The sequence below is a fragment of the Brachyistius frenatus genome, unplaced genomic scaffold (assembly GCF_029030835.1).
Source record: "Brachyistius frenatus isolate BFR_SWC_R1_liver_20210118 unplaced genomic scaffold, ASM2903083v1 Contig_139, whole genome shotgun sequence".
Classification (NCBI taxonomy): domain Eukaryota; kingdom Metazoa; phylum Chordata; class Actinopteri; family Embiotocidae; genus Brachyistius; species Brachyistius frenatus.
The window spans coordinates 488,543-512,722 of NW_027210738.1; the positions used below are offsets into that span (position 1 = coordinate 488,543).

The following is a 24,180-nucleotide window of genomic DNA, read 5'->3' on the forward strand; positions in this document are numbered from 1 at the left end:
AGAATCGTTTCTGACCCGGAGATGAAAGCTGAGCAGCATCTTCTTCGTCACTGACCTTGACTCTTCAAACGGCGGAAAACCGTCGGTCAACAGAACTAAACGTGTCCGCGGCGAGTTAAAAATAAAATAAAAAATAGAACTGAATCCCACCACAGATTTTCACGGCTCTGATTGAAGCCTGCGGGAATAAACTGTCGATTTTGAAGGTGACAAAGTTTAGGAAAAAAAAAAAAAATCGAAGAAGAAAACTCAGTGGGAGACGGGCTCTGATAAACCTGCTGATTCCTGTTGCTTGGATACTCTCCAATCACATTTTTCTGACACTAAGTGCGAGACGTCAGGCGACTTCCTTCATCTTAATGAGGATAAAACAGAGATGATCATATTTAGCCTTAATCAGGATTAATGGAAAACTTTTTTTTAATTTTTTTAATTTATCATAAACTTTATTTTTTTTTTGACTTGAATCTGAACTCCAACAAGTACGAGAAGTTTTTTTTTTTTTTTTTTTAAATCCTGTTTTCATCACTTGCGTAAAAACCATCACAGAAAAAAAAAATCCATTTGTTTCTGCTTCTCACCGGGAAAAAAAAAAAAAAGGGATTCATGCTTTTGTTGCATCCTGTTTGTGTTATTGCATTTCTGTGCAGGAAAAACAAAAGCAGCAGCTCTGCTTTTATCTGCGACTATGAGAAGAGAACACATAACAGCCGTTTTAGCATCACCTCGCTGGGTTTCCATCGCTTTTCAAATTCAATTTAAAACATTGTTTGTCGCCTACAAAGCTGTGAATGATTTGGCATCAAATCATATCTTTGTTCTTTTAGCCTTTGACACTCAAGGATGCAGAAAAATCTCTTCTCGCAGGTTCAAATCCAGACTTTGAACAATAACTTTGGACGAAAATAAATCTGAAAGGTATTTTCTTTCAAACGCCTTTTTAATTCTTCTTTAACTAACTCGAACTCATTTATTTCTTCGTCTTATTAGGCTGTTATTCTTCGTAACTTCAAGTTTTTTGTTTTTTTTATCAATATAGCATATAGGCATACGGGTTAATTCATCTTTCAAAAAAATTACAGTTTTAAATGGGCAGTTAAAGTTTAACTGCCCATTTAGCTTGACGAGAGAGAAGTTTGTGGGTTAGAAAACCAAAACAATCAGCTGAAAGACGCTAAAAAAAAACCCTAATTCTTTACGGATCCGTCACGGCGGTAAACCCCATTTACGCGACACGTAGGCATTTATCCCAAAATTAAGATGGACAGAAAATCAATCAGTAGGTTTAAGTTGAATGTGTCCGAGTCGCGTTGTGTTGCTCATCTGGAGCGAAACGAGGCTCGACGTGACGAAGAGGCTTTTGGTAAGCTCGGACGCGACCACCGAACAGCCTGCTTTTGTGCTTGCTCAGGTGCCTTTGTGTTTGTGATATTCCTCGTCCTGTCTTGGCTTTGGTCAGCTTGTCTCTCCGGTGCTAATCCCCGGCGCTGTCATGCGGGAGGTTGATGTTACAGTCAGCTGAAAGCTGACAGATTTCGCCCAGAACAGCATCTTTTAGCCAAGAGTTATGTCTAGCGGCTGTGTGTGTGTGTGTGTGTGTGTGTGTGTGTGTGTGTGTGTGTGTGTGTGTGTGTGTGTGTGTGTGTGTGTGTGTGTGTGTGTGTGTGTGTGTGTGTGTGTGTGTGTGTGAGCCCTGTTAGACGATGCTGCCTCAGCTTTCTGTACCTTCGGGTCATGCGGTAAGGCCGGTGTAATGAGCACTATTTAACGGTTCTGCACCGGCACGATCTGTGTGTGTGTGTGTGTGTGTGTGTGTGTGTGTGTGTGTGTGTGTGTGTGTGTGTGCGTGTGTGCGTGTGCGTGTGTGTGCTTAATTTCTCCAGTTTGTAATTAATGGCTAACCTCTCAAAGACAAACAAATGGGAATTAAAAGAGCGGGCTACTTAGCAGCAGATCAGGACACGATTTCAGGGCTTACACCGCTCAGTGGAATTAGATCTTCTCACACACACACACACACACACACACACACACACACACACACACACACACACACACACACACACACACACACACACACACACACACACACACACACACACACACACACAAACACTCACGTTGTTCAATTCAATGAGTAAATTAGCACACATAACAGCTCCTGCAATAACTCCCCAGCGGTTGTTCAAAGTTGTCTGAGTCAAGCCCGTGTCAAGTCCGGCTTTCATTTTCCTGTGCAGGGTTTTTATGGTACTTATCACTGACCGGTGGGCTCCTTCTCTGCCGCCGCCGCCGCCGCCACTGTCTAATAAGAGGCAGAGAGACAAACAGGGAGACGGGTGAGGACGGAGGGAGAGAAGGGACTGTTTAGCCAGTGTTAATTAAGTTTGGACAGGCTCTCCAGGGAGCCATTATGAGAGTCTTATCAGCTAATAAGAAAGAGAAGACACTGTAATTATAGTTCCATATACAGGAGGAAGGGAGGGAAGACGAGAGACGAGGACGAGAGGGAAAAGCAGCCAGGAGTGAAATATTGCTCATTTACATTAACAGCTTTTGTTTCTCGCTGAGCGGTTCTTCTTTAACTCGGGAGGCAAAATGGAAGAGGGTTTAAAATGTAATGTTTACGGGATATGTTTCGGTGAGTCGTTACGACAGGAATCATCGGTCGGTCCCAAGGGCGTGACCAAGATATCGACATTAAGGGGGTCCACATGACATTTGCCCCCACTGTGATTATAAACACTCACAAACACATACATACACGAACACATTCATAAACACAGGCGTTATATATCTATGTATTTCATACTGTGTCTTCCAAAAAGTAATAGTACAGTATGGTCTCCAAAAAGAACATTCACAATCCCTTATTTTCTCTAAAATGTCACACAATAATATATAATTCAAAAAGTCATAAAAAAGAAAAAGTCAGACTGTCGTGTGTCGTCCACAATGACATAACAATCTCATACTATTGTACATGTGACAAAATTTCATCAAAATGTCATATTATAGTGTCGCAAAAATTACTTTGATAATTGGACGCAGAGATCGTCCAAAATACGTAAAAAAAAAGTCTTTTCTACTTTTATATACAGTCTATTGTAATTTGTTATTTAGGTTGTTTCCTGTCCTTATCTTAACCCTCCCGTTGTCCTCGGGTCAAAATGACCCGCAGCTGTGTTCAACCAAGTTCTATTTTATTTCTATATTTTTATATTTTTTCGGGATCATCGGTCATCACTCTTTAAAGAAACCCTCACAGCCTCCCCGTCACCAATGATCCCCCCCAAAAAAATATGAAAATAAAGCAGAACTTGGTTGAACGCAGCTGCGGGTCATTTTGACCCGAGGACAACGGGAGGGTTAACGGCCACCCCTTTAGTCTTTGAACACCCGCAATGACGTACAGCGATGACAGCCGAAGGACGAATATCCTGCGGATGTGGACCGCTCGGCTGAAAACGACATCACGTGGGATAAATACACAGTCGCTCGCCAGAAATAGCTCCCGGAGTAAATCTCGCAATGAAGCCGCCGCCTCAGATTCCCGTGAACTCGGTAATCCTCTCCGAGACTTCCTCACAACCGTGAGCTCTGCTGACAGTTCGACCTTCAGAGAGTCTCCCCCGTGGAGGTAAACGCTCCGCTGGCCGGGTTTGTTCAGCAGAAACGACCCCCCCTCCCCCTCCACCGCCCCTCGCAGCCCCCCCCCCCCCTCCACCGGCACACCTGAACAAAAAGAGTTCCCTTCCGGGCAGGTTCCAGCCCGCCACCCCGGGAGGTGTGAAACAGGTGACTGCTGTTCTTCCCGTCTTCCCCTGCTGTCCATCCATCAGACACCGCGGCGAGAGACAGATCCTGCGCAGAGGTCTTTATTTATCACTTAATGTCACACGGTGCAGTGAACAGAACAGGTGTTCGCTGCGGTTTTTCCTCAATGTACCGGAGAACTCGTAACGATCTTCAGCGATGCCGGTTGCTTAGTTACACGCGCACGAGTTCAGATTTTTTCGGAGACGTAAGCGACCATATTTGCACGAACTGGATGGGGGGGGGGGGGGGAGAGACGAGACGAGAGCGGTGGATTTGACTGGAGCTGATTGGAAGCCCGACGACACTATGTCCCGCCCACCGTAACTTGACTGCATCGCTTGCCTGTCAATCAAACAGACACGCCCCGGTAGTTTCTAATTAATGAGGCATTATTTTCAGATGGACCGGCAAAAAACGATTAAGAAGGAGCGACTTCAGCGAACAACACCGAGATAACTTTTGCCTAGTTGAAAGGGCGTCTCCCCCTAGTGGCACTCGGTTGTATTTCAGTTTAAGGCACTTCCGCATCGGCCTTAATTTCCAGACAACGAAACTACGTCCACTTTTATATACAAGCGTCGGAATAAGGGGGACAACGAGACTTTTTTTTGGTCTCCTCGCTTTAAATACCACCCAAACGGACACGAATAAGCTGCACGCGAGATGAATTTTGAAAAATTCTATTTGAAATATTTGTATGTGAGTCTGTTTATTATGCCTTGACTTTAGATTCAAGCCTTATTGAACCATTTTGATCTGGAAGTACCCTGATGAGAGGAGGGAATGCATTTCTTGTCAGAATTTGGTCAGGTAGGCTGAGAAGTTGACCCAATCTATTACTTCATTCGAAGCTGGATGTCCCCTCACTTCAAAACTCATATCTAAGGTATATTGGCCTCTGCTGCTTTAGATTTACCAGTTTTTTTTCTTCAAACTTAAAAGACCTGCATTATTAAATTTGTTTACAATGTTGCCCTTTAGCAACTCTATATTTAATTTTTTTTTGAAAACAAAGCAGCCTATGTACCCCCATTAAAACGATCACTTCTTCACAAAAGGAGCTCACTGACCCCACTCCTATTCTATTACATATAGTTATAATTAAACATTAGGCAATACAACAGCACCGTATTACTTTAACTACTCCCCTGGTGAATTCTGGCCCTGAGGTGTGTTTTCATTTAGATTGCTAATTTTTTGATTATAATTAAACCTGCATGTTGGCTGTGCCTCCCCCCCCCCCTCTACCCCCTCCCAGCCCCGGGGGCCCCCTGCTCCATTAACCCCTCTAAGTAGTTGGCTGAGGAAACTTCTAAGCAGTGCTTGCTAACAGACAGAGCAGGGGAGACATCTCAGGTACAGCCGGTCACCAGCAGATGGCACTGTGTGATACACTTGGAGAATTGACGGACCTCAATCAGCACAGACGCTGTGAAGTACCCCCCCCCCCTCCCCTCAAACTCTTCTTTATACTCTCACACAATACATGCAGCAGTTTACAGCAGATTAGATTATTATCCCATTTTTAGCTCTTTTTTTCACTATGGTCCACATGTGGCTCCAAAACTTGTATTTCTTCGGGAAATCATGTGTCATTTATCCAGTGATCCTGATTGGCAGTAAAATCCCCCCCCAGAGTAAAAATAAAGTTGCTCCAGACACTGACAGCTATCACGTACGTCAAACTCCAAAATAGCTCGACGGAGACGAGAAGAAGTTTTTAATGTCCGTGGACATTATTATATAAGACATACGAGGGGCGATTTGCGATGACTTTTTCCGCTGATATCAGGAACTTTAACCTCTTTAGGAGTCCGAACTTTGCGGAAATTTTCTTGGGGAAACCATCATTTACTTCCCTGCCATCCCCCATCACACCCTGACTGTAAATGTGTTATGGTCAATATATCCATTCCCGTGACAGCGCCGTATAAAACACCCCCATTTGACCATGATCCCCCACCCCCCGACCCCCCGAGGGGCTCCACTCCACACCGTACATCATCTTTTCATTTATCATCCCTCCGGTCCTTCACCTTTTTTTCCTCCACCTATCAATCTATCTGTAAAAGTAGCACTTCATTTTCTCTTGCTATTTTTGTAACTGTACCCACAGCTGGACTTCTGACAGGAAGTGAGGTGTCACTCATTAATTGGTGTCACATCATTGCTTTCCATCGCCTGGACATGCCTTCACACACGCACACAAAATAATATGTCGCTTTTGTCCAGAGGTTGAATTAACAGCAGATTAATGGCGGTAACCTTGTATGACATTTGCCGTGCGGTCAATTGAATTGGCCCAATTATGAATCCATTCAATCCATTTCAAAAGCAAGCATTCATTTTCATTTTCATGATTCACTTAAATCGTTTGCGGGGTTATGGAGTTTATTCCAGCTGGCGTTATGTTGTAGGAGATGCAGGAGAGGTCACTGCAGGACGAACACGTTCGCTGGTATAATCCACAGAAGCTGCAGGTGTTTGCACTGTGGGCAAAAAAAATAATACTTCAACACCATCTTATCAGGAGGAAACACAAGAAACCCCGAGTCAAACTTTACGTTGCAATACGCTCTTTTAAATTTTCAGTCACGTCTGTACATGACTCAACAAATTTACAGCTGATGGAAGAGGTGTCGTTGTGGCATTTGTTTTTTTCGTTGTTGTTTTTTTACATTTTGTGCCACAAAGGCAGCAGTTTGCCTGGAGTGAACAGCAGAGGAATAACTTTATGAGCAGTGACAGATAGCGTGACCATCTATCACTGCTGCAGCTAAGAAATAAATGACAAATGTGACACACACCTACACTTTTTTTAAAAAAATTTTTTTACTGATATGACTCTGTGAAGTGCAGAAAGCTGGAAACTGAAAGATGAAGTTTTAAAAAGAAAACTACTTGAGTCTCATTTAATCCGTGGAGGAAATACTAAAACTAAAACTACTCTGTTATGAGTCAAATTCTTGAATTCAGACTGAATAATAAAAAGCTAGCAGTACCTGCAAAATGTACGTAAAGTATCAAAAGTACACCGACGCTGAATGGCCTCTTCTATTTTATGTTCGGTTCAGGGTTTTACAGGACAAGCAGCTCAAAACCTCCTAAAGACTTTCAAAAAAAAAATTACATGTTAACTAATTTGTTTATAAATTAAGGAACCGAATAAGAAAAAGAGTAACAATAACAACTAGCCCCCTTCAGTTATTGCAAAATCTTTCTATCGCTTATAATACAGACACCAAAACTACAGTAAAATGCCCTATAAATTAAAAAAAAAAAAAAAAAAAAACTGACCCACATTTCATCCTCAATTGAATGAATAAATAAAACTGCCATCAGCATAAAAGCATAACGTTCAAACAGAAAAAGTCACATCGTCAGCCAAGAAGTCTGCGGTCAAAAAAAAAAAAAATCATTCCAGGCCTGCTGATAATTCCCCATAAAGTTCACACAAAGTTGAAGTTTGAACAGTCTCGTGTTCATTGTCTGTGGAGCAGCTGCAGATATGGTATGACAGATAAGACTCCCACAGATGTAAACAGAAACAGAACGGTCAACGGTTGAATTATATTCTCCATACCAGAGAGACATGTTTTGATCTGATGTCTTATTGTATTTCCTTTCACAGAATGTCTACATTTTTTTGAACTCTTTTTGCACTATCACAGTCTGCTCTCTTCTGTGAAGCACCGTGACTGGGACATGCCAAGCCGCTGCTTTAAAGTAATACGCAATTTTACCTCCTCCCCAAAAAACGATGGAGGTCAATGGAATTTCACATGTGGTAATTACAATGAAATTAAAACAGCAAAACACTTGATTTGAAAATCAATGCATTTTGCTGTGCAACCTTCTGGTGTGGAGTCTGTGGACAAGCTTTTTAAAAACTCCAACAAAATAACCCACTATGACATAAATTGAGGTTATTTCCGTCTAGACTTGATTAATCGCAAAAAAAATATGCAATTAGTTGTATTGTTGGAAAAAGTAGGAGCTGCTGTTTCAATCTTAACCCATAGAGACAACCGGTCCTGTCAGGATATCTCAACCACTGCTGCTCCAATATTAATCATTCTTTAAAAAATTTAAAAAAATAAAAAAATAAAAAAATGTGCTCCTGTTTGAAATGCAGAGTTAGTTTTCCGGAGTACTATTTAATAGTGTACGTGCCATCTGGTGCTGTGAAGTCCCTTAAAACTTTCCTCCCATAACACTTGATTTCCAAAATAATGGCACAGCATGAGAGGAAAAATAAAAAAATAAAAAAACATCAATTAAATTAGCGTCGCTGTGATTATTCCATCAGAAACTATTATGGGGTGGCAATATGAGCATTGTATTCCTAATCAGAGCCTGTATTCCCTTCCTTTTTATCTACCTGCCTGCCTGCGCCTCCATGTTGCAGGGTTGAAGGAGCTCCGTACTCCACATCACAAAAGATAATAATGCAGAGCAGGAGAAAAACAGCTCCGACTGCCAGAACACAGCAGAGGAGGGAGGAGGGGGGGGGGGGGGGGGTTGAGCATGCTACTGCCAGTAATGAGGGATTTATTACAGAGTAGGGTGGCTTTTGTATATGTGTCTGTGTGTGTGTGTACTTCTATAAGCCCTTATAGTCACCAGAAACAAACACAAACAAACATTCAGATGGATTAAAAGAGGAAACAAGGCCCCGTAATTGCAGGAAGGAGGTAAATGGATTCCTCCAGAGAGAGTAAAGTGAATTACATCCGAGTGCCACAGCTCCCTTCTGAACCACATGAACTCTTGTTCCTCCCTTTCTTTCTTTCTTTCTTTCTTTCTTTCTTTCTTTCTTTCTTTCTTTCTTTCTTTCTTTCTTTCTTTCTTTCTTTCTTTCTTTCTTTCTTTCCCCTCCAGTGGTTCTCTTCTGTTTTTTTTTTCTCCCTCCCCTCCCTCTCCCTCTCTCTCTCTCTGCTTCACAATCTGGGTGGCTGTTGGGTAATTCACTTTCTAGCTCCACAGACGCCCTCCTTCCTCCCTCTTCTCTTCTGTCTATCTAATCTCCGCAGCCTTCCCGGTGAGAGCACATCAATATCGGTGACATTCTCACATCGCTTTTTTTTTTTTATGGCAGAACAAAATGTGAGACAGCGGCAGCAGCAGCAAGCACACACAGCGAGAGGAGAGGAGATGTCATATCAATAGTAATTAAAGCTGGTAATACAAATAACGACAACAACAACAAAAACTTCGAGCATTACATCAAGGGCAGGCGGTAACTATAATAAAGACAAATGGGTTCATGAATGCAAAACAAAGCAGTAAGCTGTCTGTCAAAAGTTTGTTTGATAATGAAGCACTCTCATGCAGAATAGATGCGAGACCTCCAAAATTATGTAATTTCCATCACCTTTAATGTGAAGGTTTGGTCGGGTTTAAAGACTTCAATTACAGAAAGCTTGAAGCTGATTGGCTAAAAATAAAAAGCAGCTCAGACGACGTCCTATAACATCGTCAGACTCACGAAGGGCGAGTTATCAATGCAGCACTAGCTCCAAAATCCTCTTAATTTTATTACGGGGATTCTCCTTTTGTTGACGCAACCCGGCACCGACATTACCCACAATGCAACTCGACCACCAAGCACTACTGTTTGGAGATTCAGTTGTGTACCGCGGGGCTGCAGAGATCACTGACTTCTTTTATTGTCAGACTTTTCTGTCCGCAGCCTCAAAAGTACAGTGAACCCTCGCTATAACGCGGTTCACCTTTCACGGTCTCGCTGCTTCACGGATTTGCATCGTGCATTGTGTTCTGCATTCTGATTGGCTAAACAGTCTCTCCGCTTCTTCTCTACCTGTTTGTCAATAACGTTGCGGTTTAATATGTACACGTACGTAAAACAGCTTGCCAAATTAAAAATAATCGATGGTGGCATGTCGGTTTATAAGAATCTTTTTGCCCAGAAGAAAAAAGAGCGACAACAACTACCGATAACTATGTTCTTCTCTCGAAAAACCACACCTGCACCGCCGGCTTTAGAAGAAAGAACCGCTGCAGAGCGGAGTCAGGATGCAGCGGCTCAGTCAGAAGAGCAGTGAAATACACGAGTCACTATTTGTCCTACTGTACTTTGTATTTGTTTTCATAATCATGTTTCATTTCCTCCCGTTCTAATCCAATGACTCGGGTCGCAGTGGGGCGGTGCCGATCTCAGCAATTTGAAGCCTTCAGTTCGTATTGATGATTAAAATTATTATTTTACAGTACAGTAGTTATTTGTAAAAAAAAACATTTATACAGTACTTTTATTTGTTAAACAAATGCTTGGGCCTGTAAAAAGGTTTTGTTCTTTGGTTTCAATGTATTATGGAGTATTTCATTGTATAATAATTGTAAAAAAAAAAAAAAGGTTACTACTTCACGGATTTCACCTATCACGGTCTCTATTTGGAACGTAACCCCCGCGATAAACGAGGGTTCACTGTATTGACAAAATAAAATGTTTCACGTGTGGTGGTGCTCCCTGAGACCTGAAAACAGACTTTTAGATGTGTAAAAGTGGTGAAGCTTCCTTTTCTGGAAAGGTCAATACTGTAAAGCCTCGGCAGTTACTGTTTTCCACACTTCGTTGACACAAACATCCCCACCGACCTCCCTCAGTGTAAAAGGAAAAAGAATTTTACCAGAATTTTTGTTTGTAGTCAATATTTAATTGTTCCAAAAAGCTGCCACCGACATTATAACCTTTCAACACATTTCATTCCCCAGTGCATCAAATACTGACGTTTTATCAAAGCCGTTCGTGTCTCATATGAACATGCAGGGTGCTTTATGTTTACACACCAAAAACATCATGGTTGGGATAATGTGAGGCGGTCACTGTTTTGGTTTGGGCTAGACCACAGACTGTATATAAAAATGCTCGTAGCTTCCGGCTCTGTGAAATGAGGCCGATGCAGAAGTGCCCTAAGCTGCAATACCACCGAGTGCCACTAGAGGTCGGCTCCAAAAAGTCTTCGGCTCCATAGACTCCCATTCAACTAGTCTGATAAAATTCTCAGTCAAGAAAATTTCTCCACGAGTTATCCCGGTGTTGTTAGTTAAGTCGCTCCTTCTTATTAGTTTTCTGGAGGTCCATCTGAAAATAATCTCGTCATTAATTTAAAAATAGGTTTCAAAAAGCAGAGTTTTTGGGGGCGTGTCTGTTTGATTGACAGGCCATATGGTGCAGTCAGGTTACAGCTATAGGTGGGCTATACATTATACCAGTGTATAATGATCAATCTTCAGTTTATGCATTATTCTGCAAAGTAGAGGGAGCGAAAACTTTTGCATGAGTCACAATTACTGCTTTCTAATTTGAAGTTTAAGAAATAGAAATAGCTTTTCATGTCACAGTCAACAGAACATTTGCATTAAATGTGCAAGAAACTTAATTCGTTCACGTTGTTCCTTACTTTCTCCCCAACGTCGCTATTTATAAATATCTTATTTCACTAAATATCTGAATTTACTTTATCTACCCATTTTCTTACTCAAATTATTTTTTTGGGTGGAGAAAGTGAAAAAAAAAATCGCTCACTTCCTTACAAAATTACTCCACAGTTTCTCCCATCGTTGATGTAGATTTCCTCATTTTCTCGCCTGCTTCTTTGCTTCCTTTTAACTGGCTCTCCTGAATCACTGCCTCGGGCACCCATTAACTTCCTGTGCCCACTTACCTGCTAAACATCTGGGCTGTGTGTTTACAGATTTTAATTAAAAGCTTGAGTGACATTATTTTGCAAAAAAAAGGGGAACAACACATTCACTGTTCAGTGTTCTCTTCTTTTGCAGTGACAATTACTCGCTGACATACATTAAAGCAAAATTACAAATTAAAAATATATATATATAAAAAGACTTATACTGGCTGTGAATACGATCTGTAATCCATCTTCACAAATGCATGATGGAGCCTTGAAAATGGTGGAGGTCAGTGTGGAGTGGAGAAACATGCTGAAACGAGGTGACAAGATGACTGCATTTAACAAAAGCTGTGAGTGGGTAATTATTTCTAAGAAAAGCATGAAAATGTTAACGGGATAATATAACTTTAATAGAATAATAGAGCTGGTGAAAAATGAAAAGAGGTGGCAGCGGGAAGAGAAGCAGTCATTAACTTTGACTGTGGTTCCATTTCACAACACAGAAAATGACTTATAAAAGAGAAAGAGGAAGAAAAAAAAAGACAGCAGAAAAAGCTGCAGATGACAGTGTGTGGAAAAAAATAAGACAAAACAGAAATCTGGAGTCCAAAAATTCTGTGTCTTGAATTCATTTCCATTTTTGCTGTTGAGAAATCTCATTAGTGTTTCCATTTTTGCAGCTGTTGACCAAAGAAAGAAAAGATTTATGAATAAACAAGTAAAAGAATACTTGCAGAAAGAATAGATGAATATGAATATGTGATAGAAAAGAATAGAATAAAGCATGTGAAACATGAATAGATTAGCCTGCATGCTTCTCTCTCAAGGCCAGGATACATTTTTAAAAGATTTTAATATATATGATCTGAAAAGTAATAAAAGTTCTGTTCACTATGTATTTTTGGCTTCAAACTGTGCTGTTTGTTAACAGAAAGAAAATATAAAATCTAAATTTCATAGAAAAAAAAAAACCCACCGCTCAGCTAGATTTTTTGGCAATTTGGGGAACACAAGCACATCTGTGGCGCAGTGGTAAAGGTAGGAAGAGGAATATAGAAGGTGTGTCACTGCCGACTTTAATAACAGCCAATCAAATCAGCTCTTCTCATCCCCTTTAAAACCACTGCATGACCTGCATATTGTTAGTTTTGTAATGGCTGAAGAAGGAATGTTTCAAGTTTTGTCTGACCTAAAAACTAAAACTGGAGGAGATATAAAACAGCACATCATCAGCAAATTATCACTTTCGCAAACCTGGAACTGATGAATGTTTGACTTAAAAAAATAAATAAATATATATATATATGTTGATGTTCAAAATGAATCTTTCTGTTTGATAACTTATCTAATGAATCAATTTGAGACGAATAATTTGTCGTCAAGATACCTTACTAAGAGCAAAAAGTGAACGATCACAGTCAGTACGATTCATCCTCTGGGAACCTCGACTGTTTGGCAACAACTAAAACTACCGTGACGTTTTGCTCACTCTCACATTGATTGCAATTAAAATCGCGTTCCTCTCGATAGTATTATTGCATGATGGATTTGATTTGATCAATTAGTCTAAATGTGTTTATTCGCGTGGCGTAGACAAAGTTTAAGTCACATATGAGAAGTAAGGCTGAAGAAAGGGTTACCGATGTAGAATCTGTGTTTTGAATTGCAAATCTCCAAACAGGACAGGCAGTCCATAAACCGGTTAGTCCGGCCTGAAAGCTGCTCTCCCTGCATCCCCCCTCCACTCCCCCTTCTATATTACAGCCTTATGAGCTGGAAACCTCCGAGGGGTTACGTATTTCACAAGCACATACAAGTCCACACCTTGGTATTCAGCTGCTTCTGAGCAAGAGAAAAGAAGAAGAGGCAAACATTTTTTTTTTCTACTACAGTTAAAGCTGTGAATAAGTGACATGGGGAAGATGAGCCAAAGGTAATACTGGCAAAAACAAACAAATGAATAAAAGAAAAGAGGAAGGAAGGAAGCAGAGGAATTGGATGTGAAAAGGCGACATGTATTCAGCAGCATTTCACTCAGTTCATACACACTCACAAAAAAGAAATCCTTTTTCTGCCTCCTTTTCCACAGCCCGGTGCATTTTCTCACCTGCCCATGATTTATGTGCACTGCAGATTTTACCATCAGGCAATCATGTCATCAGACGGTAGAAGGTCACGTTCAGTCATGCAGCTCCTCTCGACTACCCCCCCCCCCACCAACCTCCATTCACTATTTCTTATTTACTAGCATTTTCCAACACTTTTTCTCTTAGGGCTAATGCAGCCAAATGGAGAGAAATGAGCATATTGCAGGTTATTGAATAAATAAATCACAAGAAATGCCTTGGGTTCCTTTCTGTTTTGGTTGTGTGTGTGTGTGTGTGTGTGTGTGTGTGTGTGTGTGTGTGTGTGTGTGTGTGTGTGTGTGTGTGTGTGTGTGTGTGTGAAGTCAAATAAAGCCAATAAACAACTCCACGGAGAATGCTTTTAGTTTCTCACGTCAGAAGATGAAATGAAGGCGTTTCTGTGTTGATATGAGCGATGTGTCTTCTCGCTCTGAGGGTTTATCAGTTGTTGATACATTCTAAAGGAAGGATGCAGTAAAACCTATTAAAGAGCTACAGGCATTGAAAAAAAAACATCAAACACTGTAAATGTCAGGTTTGGGTGTCAGTTCCTCAGAATCAAAGAGTAACAGCTTGTTTAAAGTCTCACCAGGCACAAATCCATCACAGAAGGATGTTAAATAGTGATTTCTCCACCGGCAGGGTTAGGGTTAGGCAGCGTCACCACTCACACTGCAGTGGAGCCCGGAGACATACTGAGATTCTGAGTAAGAGGCTGGGTGGTATGTCAAAATGGATGCTGTTTCTGGGTGCCTTAAACTGCAGTACCACTGAGGGACCACTAGGGGCCGGCTAAAAAACACAACAACTCTGGCTCCCATTCAACTTCTCTCGTGGAATACAAAGTCAATAAAAACAATTTTGCAAGTCAGTATGGCATTCACACCTACTGTTCAGTGTTTTGGTGGTCCATCATTTCATAATTAATTTGATGTGAGCTCTCGAAAAACAATACGTTTGGGGGCATACATTTGGCAAATCCTGGGACTTGGTGGGATGGCGAGCAACGATTGAGTTGTTGAGGACGAGATTTCATGCTATTTGCTCTGAAATTTTCCCCTCAGAATGTCACAGTAGGTGTTGACGGTCTGACCCCGGGGGATGAATTATTTGGTGCACAACGCCATGAATGTTAATCAAAAATCACGAGCTAGCTGTCGGTGGCGCTTCTGACCCGATGTACAAAACATGACACGACCTCTCCGCTTAAGTTTCAAGTCCGTGGTGAAATCGCAAAAAAGTTCACGTACCAGTGTTTAAAAAAAATCATGTCTAACTCAGGTTAGACACTCATGTTGATTAAGTGATTTAACTTTAAATACTTACTCACGGAAGTTACTGCTCCCCCCTGCTCCATGCACATTGTGCTGCACTTTATTTGTGTGCGACAGGAAAAAGCCTTATCAGTCTATGCGTAGTTGTTGACATTTTTCGGGAATGCAAGCTTTACAGTATAAATCCTGACTTTATATAAGACAAATTTCTGAAGTACAAAAGGCTCGGACAAATATTTTATAGCATTTTGCATGGACTCCTGTGTTGTTGTTGTCGTCAGGTGATCGACAGTAATCAGATAAATGTGACCTGGCCCTGACATGACAAACAGTAAAACGCCAAACCAAACAAAGGTGTCATGTTTGTGATGGATTATCTCACTTTGTCGACGTCGTTTTTTTCATCCTCCAAACTGCAGCGTCAGTCTGCAGATCAGATGCCACCTGGAGTACTGCGCTGGGTGAGACGAAGACCGGTTGAACAGAGGCGAGCAAGACACGACTACGTGCAAGGATGCAATTATATCGGTGGCCCGCTGTCATGTTTCTGTAAGAACCTGCTGTCTGCATAGTTCAGGATATAATTGTGGTTGTCAGAGAGGATGATGGATGACGGCAGGTACTCTCCACTGCTGGGACACAAGTAATGACTTGCATTAAGGGTTAGGTCATTCAGCGAGGTAATACATTACACAGTTATGTTAGCATTTATTCAATGAAATTGCATATTGCACTCAATGGCGAGTAATTAGATAGATTTCATAATCATTTTAGCGAACGTTTGAGTGATTTCAAAGGTCACTCACATCATTTAACTTTCAAAATAATGAAAGCAAGAAGATTGAGCATGTTTTTTTGTTTTTAAATGACTGTCCGTGATGGACGCATGTTTAATACAACTCAGCAATGACTTTGCCATTGTTTCAAAACTGTGTTTGCAGACATGTTAGCAGCCGTGTAAGGCTGGACCAGTGATGGTTTGAGCTACATACTTAACGTCAGCATGCTAACATGCCCACAATGACAGCAAATGTTATGTAGTATAACGTGTTAATATGGCAGATAATTGGCACTAAACACAAATAGCATAGATTGTATTGGGAAATTATTCAACTTTGCCGGTATGTGTTCATACACCAAAGTGTTGGCAGCGTTCATCCTCGAGGAAACATGGTGTCCAAATCCAACCAATAGTTGATGTGATAATTAAGCCTGGACCAGCCATGTGTAGCCTGACTGCTAGCAGGGCTAAAACGTAATTACTTGAAATGTCGTTAAAATGAAAAGGGTCCATCCTCTGGAGAGCATAAATGAGATTTGCATTTCTAATTGGAGTTTGCGATTTTTACCCTTCAAAATGAATATTTTTGCGGGCAGTCAAAAAAGTTTAGAGGCGGCTGCTGTTGTGCGTGAACAGTAGGGGGATGTGAATGGAGCAGGGGGAAGCTACAGCCTTCGTGACTAAGTATTCCAAGTTACATCACTTTATCAAAATCAGTCCCTGAGTTACATGCATTTTCTTTTTTTCTTTTTTTTCACATTTTTGGAGAACAGAAAAAATGTGCAGCAAGTCAAATCTGATAAGTGGTGGTGTGAGTGGAGCTACAATTGTAAATAATGGTAGATAATTTTGGCATGAATTTGGCCTTAGAGTAAAAAAAAAAAAAAAAAAAAAAAATCTGAGGTTACCATGTACATTCATTGAACTTTTCAGGTCAATTTTGGCATTCAGTTTTGAAATATTGAGTTAATGAGCAAAGTGTCAGTCAAGGGCAAAATAAAAAATAAAAAGATTACGGTGTCGGCAAAACAATTTCTTTTCCTTCCCGCCACGGCTAAGCATACCTTATCTGGCAAATTAATGGTTCAATGTGTTTCATCTTACCGAAGTGTCGGAGGGACCGACCAACAGATCAGTTGACCTCACCGAAACGGTCCCGCCAATCACGGGGCGAAACGTAACCCCGCCGCTTCTCCTCATCTAATTTGACAACAGCTGTGATATTTGTTATGTTTCGGCCTCGTCAAAGCAGCCGTTGAGTGTTTAGAGCGTCCATCCCTCTGCCTTATCTCGGCGGGCTCACTCTCACACGTTAACTAAGCACTATTAGTAATGGTGGCTGGTTTGAGCCATTTGGTCTCTGAGCGGAGGAGGAAGCTCTAATGTTTCAGCAGTTTCGGCTGAAAAGGGAAAAAAGGCCGGCAAGCTGCTGGGGCCTCCATAATAACCACAATAATTATTTGAATTGTTCAGTGACTGAGGCAAAGTGTGCGTACTTTCCATAATAATACAGAGCTCGGGCGTTAATGGCTGCAGGCTGAGGAATTTTAAAAAAACGGTCGTAAAACCGCATCCCAGTGGAGCAATTGTGCATAATTAATGGTGTTTATTATGCTGGGAATAGAGTGATTTAGTGGCGTTAAGCAAAAAGGAAAGTCATCAGTGCACCGTTAGCCCCAACGAGAGGAACATTTTTTAAGTGTATATTTCAGACATTTGTTGCGGAGACAACATTTTCTTCAATAGATTCTGTCTACGTGAACAATTACCATCTCGACAGTATTCTTTAAAAGCTAAGGAGAAAACTCGCAGAAGGCGAAGGGAACCAATCTTCTAACCCCCCTCCCACCCCCCACCCCCCGACCCACCCCCCCGGGGTAAGTGCTGATGTGTTTACCAATTTAGCGCACCGTGTGAGTTTGCCTATTACTTTTCTGTGTGGCTTTTGTATCAGCTGAGAAATAGGCAGCTTTTACCCCTGCTCCTTTCTGCCCTCAGGGCCGGTTCAATACAAATTTATTTGGTCGGGTCAGTTGGAGTTTAGCTCGGGGGTGGGGGGAGGGGGGGGGGTTAGGGTTGTGGATCAGAATGACACTTCTGCTCAAAAATAACAAGACAGAGACATTTTCTTGGGAGGGAAAGAGATTTTTTTTTTTGATTGTTTTTTTTCCCCCCCTTCTTGGTAAAGACTTTGGTAATGACTGGCAGCATGTAATACAGTGCATCCGAGATGACTCTTGCATAACAAGCCATGAGAGAGTGCTGGCGGAGGTGTCTGTGTAGTTTTAGTCGACACGCACAGGCTGTACTTTCCAAAAACTGGTGACGCTGTTTGGAAAGATGCGCAACCATTGTTAGGATTTGTTTTTCCTTCCTTTTTATGTCCAGCAGCTGGCACAAATTAAAAGTGAAAATATTTGTGGTGTCACCGCTGATGTTCACAGTCTGCGTGCGATAAATTTTATCAAATGCAATTTTGTCCGCTGTAACTTCATTTAAAAACAATAATAATTACACGAGACAAACAAAAGATGAAGCAACCCTCCCATCTGCTTTTTTTCCCCCCGGCACGCCACTTTACCATTCATTTTTGTTTTGTTTATCACCTTAACCTTGCGGCCAGCAGCCGCGGGCAGCTGTTTTCAATCAGGAACCTCTGATAAACTGCGCAGTTTAAACACAGTTGGCCACGAGCTGGTGAGCGTAGCAGCTAGCGAGGTTGTCATGAGGTGAAAAAGTCAAAAACCGAGTCAGAAGGAGAGCGAATATTCGGGCTTTCATTCATCAGATTGTCGTAAGTAATGTAATCTAGCGTCTGCTGAATGTGTCAATATGAACCGTGCGCCAATTTTAACTTTACGATGTCCTAACGTGTAAAATATATTCAGTTAAATTTGATTTTATGTATAAATTTATAGCGCCAAATCACAACATAAGTCATCTCGGGGCACTTAACACAATAAGGTCTTCACAACAGAACGGAGAGGAACACTATAATTCAACATTTCCCACATAAGCAACAGTTGGAAGGCACATTTTCTTTTAACAGGACGATACGTTGCGGTGAGGGGAGAGCAGAGAGAGAAAAGAACAGCAGAGAAAGATGACAAATAAACACCGGAAAGGAAACGCAGTTTAGAAACATTTAGCTTCGGAACCAAAAATACCAGATGTTGTAAACTTCTGCTGCTTCAGTGGCCAAAAACCAAATAAAAACTTAACAATGCTTTACAACAAAATCGCTTGCTATTGCCCCCGGAAAAAAAAAACGAATACTTGGTCAACATCTACATCCAGGTCCAAAAATCTGACATAAAACCATTCACTGTGAAATTCATGGTTGCAGTGTTCAGTTTCCTCATAGAGGTAATTTCTTCATACTTCAAACACAACATTTTCTTGGGGAACAACAGAACCAGCACAGAAAATACAAAGACTGTGATGAACACCATTTATAATAAATAAACATGTCGTCATATAAAATATAGCTAAATGGGAAAGACACAACGTAGTGAATTTGAAAACGATTTGATTTTTGGGTTTTTTATTTTCCTGGGATTTATCCGACCATAAAACCTCGGCAATTGAATAAAAATCACTGCCGGGGCGATGCAGACGTCTTGGTTGATCTTTCTTAATTTGATATTCAGATTTATTACTTCTCTTTCTGGCGAACCGCTGTGTCAGACTGTGTTAATGGACTGTTTAACATCTAGAGCAGAGTCAGATACAGACAGAGCCCGGAGGGGGAGGCGCATCTAAACACATGACTGATACGATCCACCGCACCTTAATGGCTCATCGGTGTTGAGGTATGCTTTGTGCATTTTTGGTTGTTGTGTCTGTACATATTTGTGTGTTTACTGTTTGTGTGTGAGCATGTCAGAGCTCCTCTCTGCTGCGTGCCGATAAATGCGACGGCTGAGCGCTCTTCATCAGAACGAGGACTCTTATTTGCCGCCTCTCTCCCCCCATCCCCTTTTTTTTTCCGCGGCGTCGACTCGAAGCGGATATTCGCCGAGAGCGAGAAAGCGGTTTAACTGAGTTGTCACCGAGTTGTAAAATCGCGTAAGAAAAAAAGAAAAGAAAAAAAAAAGCAGGATGATCTGAAAGTTGCAGTGAGCGCACGGGAAAACGTCGCGTGTAGTCAAAACGAGTGGCGGAAAAAGAAACGAACTTGTCTGACTTGCCGCATGTAAATACAAATGACTGAAAGACATCTTCTTAAGTTAAAATATCTTCACTGCCGTTGTGAAGAAACGGTTCCACTTTGCCCCTTATAGAAGAAAAAAAGTCTTTTTTCCCCCTCAGTTAATGTTTAATGCATATTTCATATTCTTATGCCCACACACAGATAAACAAAGTCCCACACAGTTTGTGAAAAAAACCCCTGCGTGAACACAGCTGATTTGGAAATTTTCCGACCTTTTCAGATTAGCACCTAAATGTAATATACATATCTATGAATATTAAAAAGGTATTAAGAGTTACGTGACATATGGTTCGTGATCAAGTCAAAAAGAAAATTATATCCCTGCAGCAAATTCTGTGGCTGGCAGAAGTACAGATGAATCTATTTGAAAGTGTCCAAAACAAAAAATATTATTTACTGTTACTGGAGTTGTGACAGCAAGTTACAAGTTATTTTACCATGTGAGGCTTTATGGGAGGAAAGTGTCACACTTAAAGCAGTAAAGTGTGAAGAAAGGCTGATTTCATTTTTTTTTGTACAAGAGTGTAATTATCAGTTTTTTTAAGTGCCGAACAATTCAGTGGAAAACGGCACTTGACGGCTCGATTGTCTCAGCTCACCGATTCATTTCCAACTTTAAACCTCAGATCTGTTTAGTGACGTCTGTTCTCTGATGCTTTTGTAACGTCTCTCTTTGTGCGTTCTTCTTTTGTCTCCTGTTCGTTTCAAAACGGATCTTAAAACCAGCGAGATCGCCTTAAAAAACACAGTAGAGCCGAGACTGACGGGGAATCTGTCGTTCACCCGTGAGGAAAAACTACATAAGACTTATATCGGTGGCGGTAACTCCTTCACGCACATGCCCGAGAGTATCAAACTGAATTCTTTCATGGGTTATATCTGTTTTTTTTTTTTATAGTGTCAGTGAAGAATCCCCAAAAAAACAACTTCTTTTTGATCCCTGCGGTGAATGTGAAGTCGTGTGCCCGTGTGGCCTTTCGTGCGTCAGCGCTGTGACATTTTAATTGACGTGTTTGTCCTGAGATGGCGATGTAGATTCAGAGCGATGTTTGATCGGCCCGCTTTTTTTCTTTTTTTTTTTTTTTTTTCTAGCATCCAATATGCCAGCGGATGATAACACTTCTCCGCCGAGCGGGCCTTATCTCGATCACCTCGGATCAAAAGTTTAAAAAAAGGGCAACCCTCTCTGCATGAGAAAGACAATCAATTTCTGTCCCAATCGCAGATAAGATGAAGATCTGAGATGAGATATTCAAAAGTTGGTGTTAGAGGCCGATTTGTGTTTTTTTGTGTTCTGTGATAGTCGACTGTTTTCAATCTGAAGCCGTCGGGGGCTCCTCCGTCTCTCCTCTGTCTGAAAGAGGGAACAAATACTCATTCTTGATCGACAACGTCGCCCACTTAAATTATAGAATAGCACCAGAGCGGTTTATGTAATAGGATTGCAACAATCTGGTAAAAGATGGAAAACACTCATGATTTACATAATTCTTGCTGGGAGTCCCTGTGGAGCTAAAAAAAGATGCCATTTGGGACCACTTGACAAATCCAGCTACCATTCACACTGCAGGTTTTAGCCGTACTGTCGATTCTCCAATCCTTAATTACATGAAAGTCACATGGGAACGTGTTCACAAGAGGATCTCATCTCACTGCTACGACTCATAAGTGGCAATAAAGGTTTCAAAGTAAGAGTTTCCTCCGAGGAACTATTCATAAAGTTCCTGAAAGAAACTGTCAGCAAGGGACTCCTCAGTCATCAGAAGGGGCGGCGCCGACCCCGTCGCTAAGGACGACGTCATGTCCCATGAATTAACTGATTGCAAATGTATTCAACATTGCCGTGGCTTTTTATCCGTCATCCATTATGAGTATGCAACATTTTTTTCCATCTGACAAAACTAATGGGACTTGAATGTGATAATTCTTCAAGTCGCCCACCTTTATTTATGCATTTATTCCAGTTATGCGCTGAGGTCGGTGAGTGTTTTATGAGCACTTAATCAACTGCCAAGACAAAGTAGTGTTTAAAGAGAAGTTGTTTTTAGTTTGTGATGAATAATCCTGTCAAACGGCTTAGACAGAGCTTTTGTCGCAGGGGTATAAAATCTCAGGTGTTTTTGGACTTTTCTGACTGGTTGGTCAGCCGACTGATTCCTTACTGGCAGCCATCAAAAAAATGCTTTTAAAAGTTCATTATGATTTGATTGTCTTTTAACAAACTAATGCGTTTTTTTTCAATTAATTTTTTTTTAATCCTGCAGCACTTTGGGGTTGGTTTTTAGGACTACTATACCTCAAAGGAGTTACGTTTTACACAAATATTGATGAAAAATGTCAGAGGTCACGGAAGCTCATTTGCGGTTAGATGTTAAAGCTAGTACAAATTTTAGTCGTGTAGAGTTTCTCTTCATAACTTCAGATAACAGCCTACGTCTGAGGAAAATGCCGATCGCTCCAACTTCATGTCTTTTCCCTCCGTGCCTTTGCATTTCATGCGTTACGTTACCTGCCTGTTAGCTCGCTAAATTGTTAACCTGCGTTGCTTCTAGACGCCTTTTTTATTTTATTTTATTTTTTACACAACTTAACGACGTGAACGCCAAAGAAATAAAGACTGAAGTACAAAACTACGACAGAAGTTGGAATATTCCCAAGTTGTACTTTCCCACTTTTTCTGATGCTCATGAAGGTATAAACTCACAGACCAACGACTGGAGAGTCTATAAATGCCTTTGGGTGTTTAGCGACTGCAGCTCCTCCCACTTATCATCACGCAAGTTGGACTGCGCAGACCGTCGTAGGTTTCATACACTTGTGAGCCTCAGTACTTGTGTTTCTCCACCTCCCCCCCCCCCCCACACACACCCCGGGGCCTGTTTTTTTCCTTTATATCTGTATCACTTAACTGTAGTTTTCCTTTAAGCCTTCAAATTGTAGTTTTCCTCTGAGGCTGAAATCAAATCATAAGCAGCACTTACGCTGAGTAATATGTGACGTGATGCGAGTGGTAATGTTCTTCTGGCGGAGCGGAGCCCTACCGTGCGGAAATAAGTTTCTTCCTGCATTAGATTAGGGTGATAAATTCCTTACATGCATCTACATTACTTTTACCCAAATAATACATTGTTTTTTTTTTTTTAAAACAATCTATTACAGTGCAATCAAAACCTCCACAATGTTTTAATAAGAAAAAAGAAAAAAATAATTGCTGCTTATGCAAATTCTTCCTCTGTTCTCTGCCAGGATGCCGGTAAATCAAGCCCTTAAAAATGAATCACAGCTTTTTATTTTTGAAATCTCAAAGTCATTAAAGAGCCGTAACTCTTTGCAACTGACGAAAAACGTGATTCATCGCTGAGAGAAAGAAACGTCGTTGTTATGGGAAAGGCGGTTGAAGCTAAATAACTCGGAGGGACTTCTGCTCTTTCGAAAGGACGGCTGTAAACATGCTTGTGCAGTCATCTAGTTTCTCTTCCCCGTCCCCAGTCGTCTTCTTCTCCTCGTAGGTTATATTTTAATGCCTCACGATTCACATACCCCGTACGCCGCTTGGCGAAGCGTCGTCGCCTTGAAAAGTCCCCGTACGACCGGGGTATATTTATGCCCAATGATTCACTCTGTATCCGACTACTTTGAGATTTTTTTGCTTTTTACAAAAAAAAAAAAAAAAAAAAGGCCTTTGGGAAGCACTTCTTTTTTATTTTTCTTCTCCTTTTAGATTGCATACAGAACGTTTTTTTTTGTCCTCTTACAAAGCAGCTTTACCGACGTTTTTTTTTTTTTTTTTTTTTTGAGCTGCTGTAGACGAGATAAGACAGAAAAAAACAAAAAAAAACAAGAGGGCAGCAAAAAAAAAAAAAAAAAACGGTTGCTTTTTCTGGTTTACTAACCAACATTTAATATGCAGTCAATTACAGTGGTGCTAAATTAGATAAATCAACGCAGAGAAAAAGGCCGGAAAGAAAACCATTCAATTGCACTGAAAGGCTGCGTTTGGCAGAGCCTGGCTTGTTTCGGTGTGTTTGTCTCCTGCTCCCACCACGCTAAAGTGAAATAGTCTCTACGTTCCACAGTGAGGTTAAAAACCAGCGCCGCAGTTTAGCAAATAGCCAAAGCAGTAATTAAGCCAAGCGGCCTCGTCGCTGTCGCACATGCGGTACGCGACGAAGTGTGTTTGTAAAATGCTGATGAGTGCAATTGTGCAAAAACTCTTCTGTACACCTGACAAGCCTTCCTCCATCGCAATCAGACTCTACAAGTTTCTAATTTGCTTCATGCACCAGATGTTGCAGCAGCTGTGCATTTTTTT

At 41.1% G+C, this 24,180-nt stretch overlaps 1 long non-coding RNA gene across 1 annotated transcript in view; it reads right to left on the minus strand.

Moving 5' to 3' along the window:
* LOC138630705 (uncharacterized) overlaps positions 1-24,180 on the minus strand; it is a 62,880-nt gene that overhangs the window by 8,342 nt on the left and 30,358 nt on the right. The window lies entirely within an intron of this gene.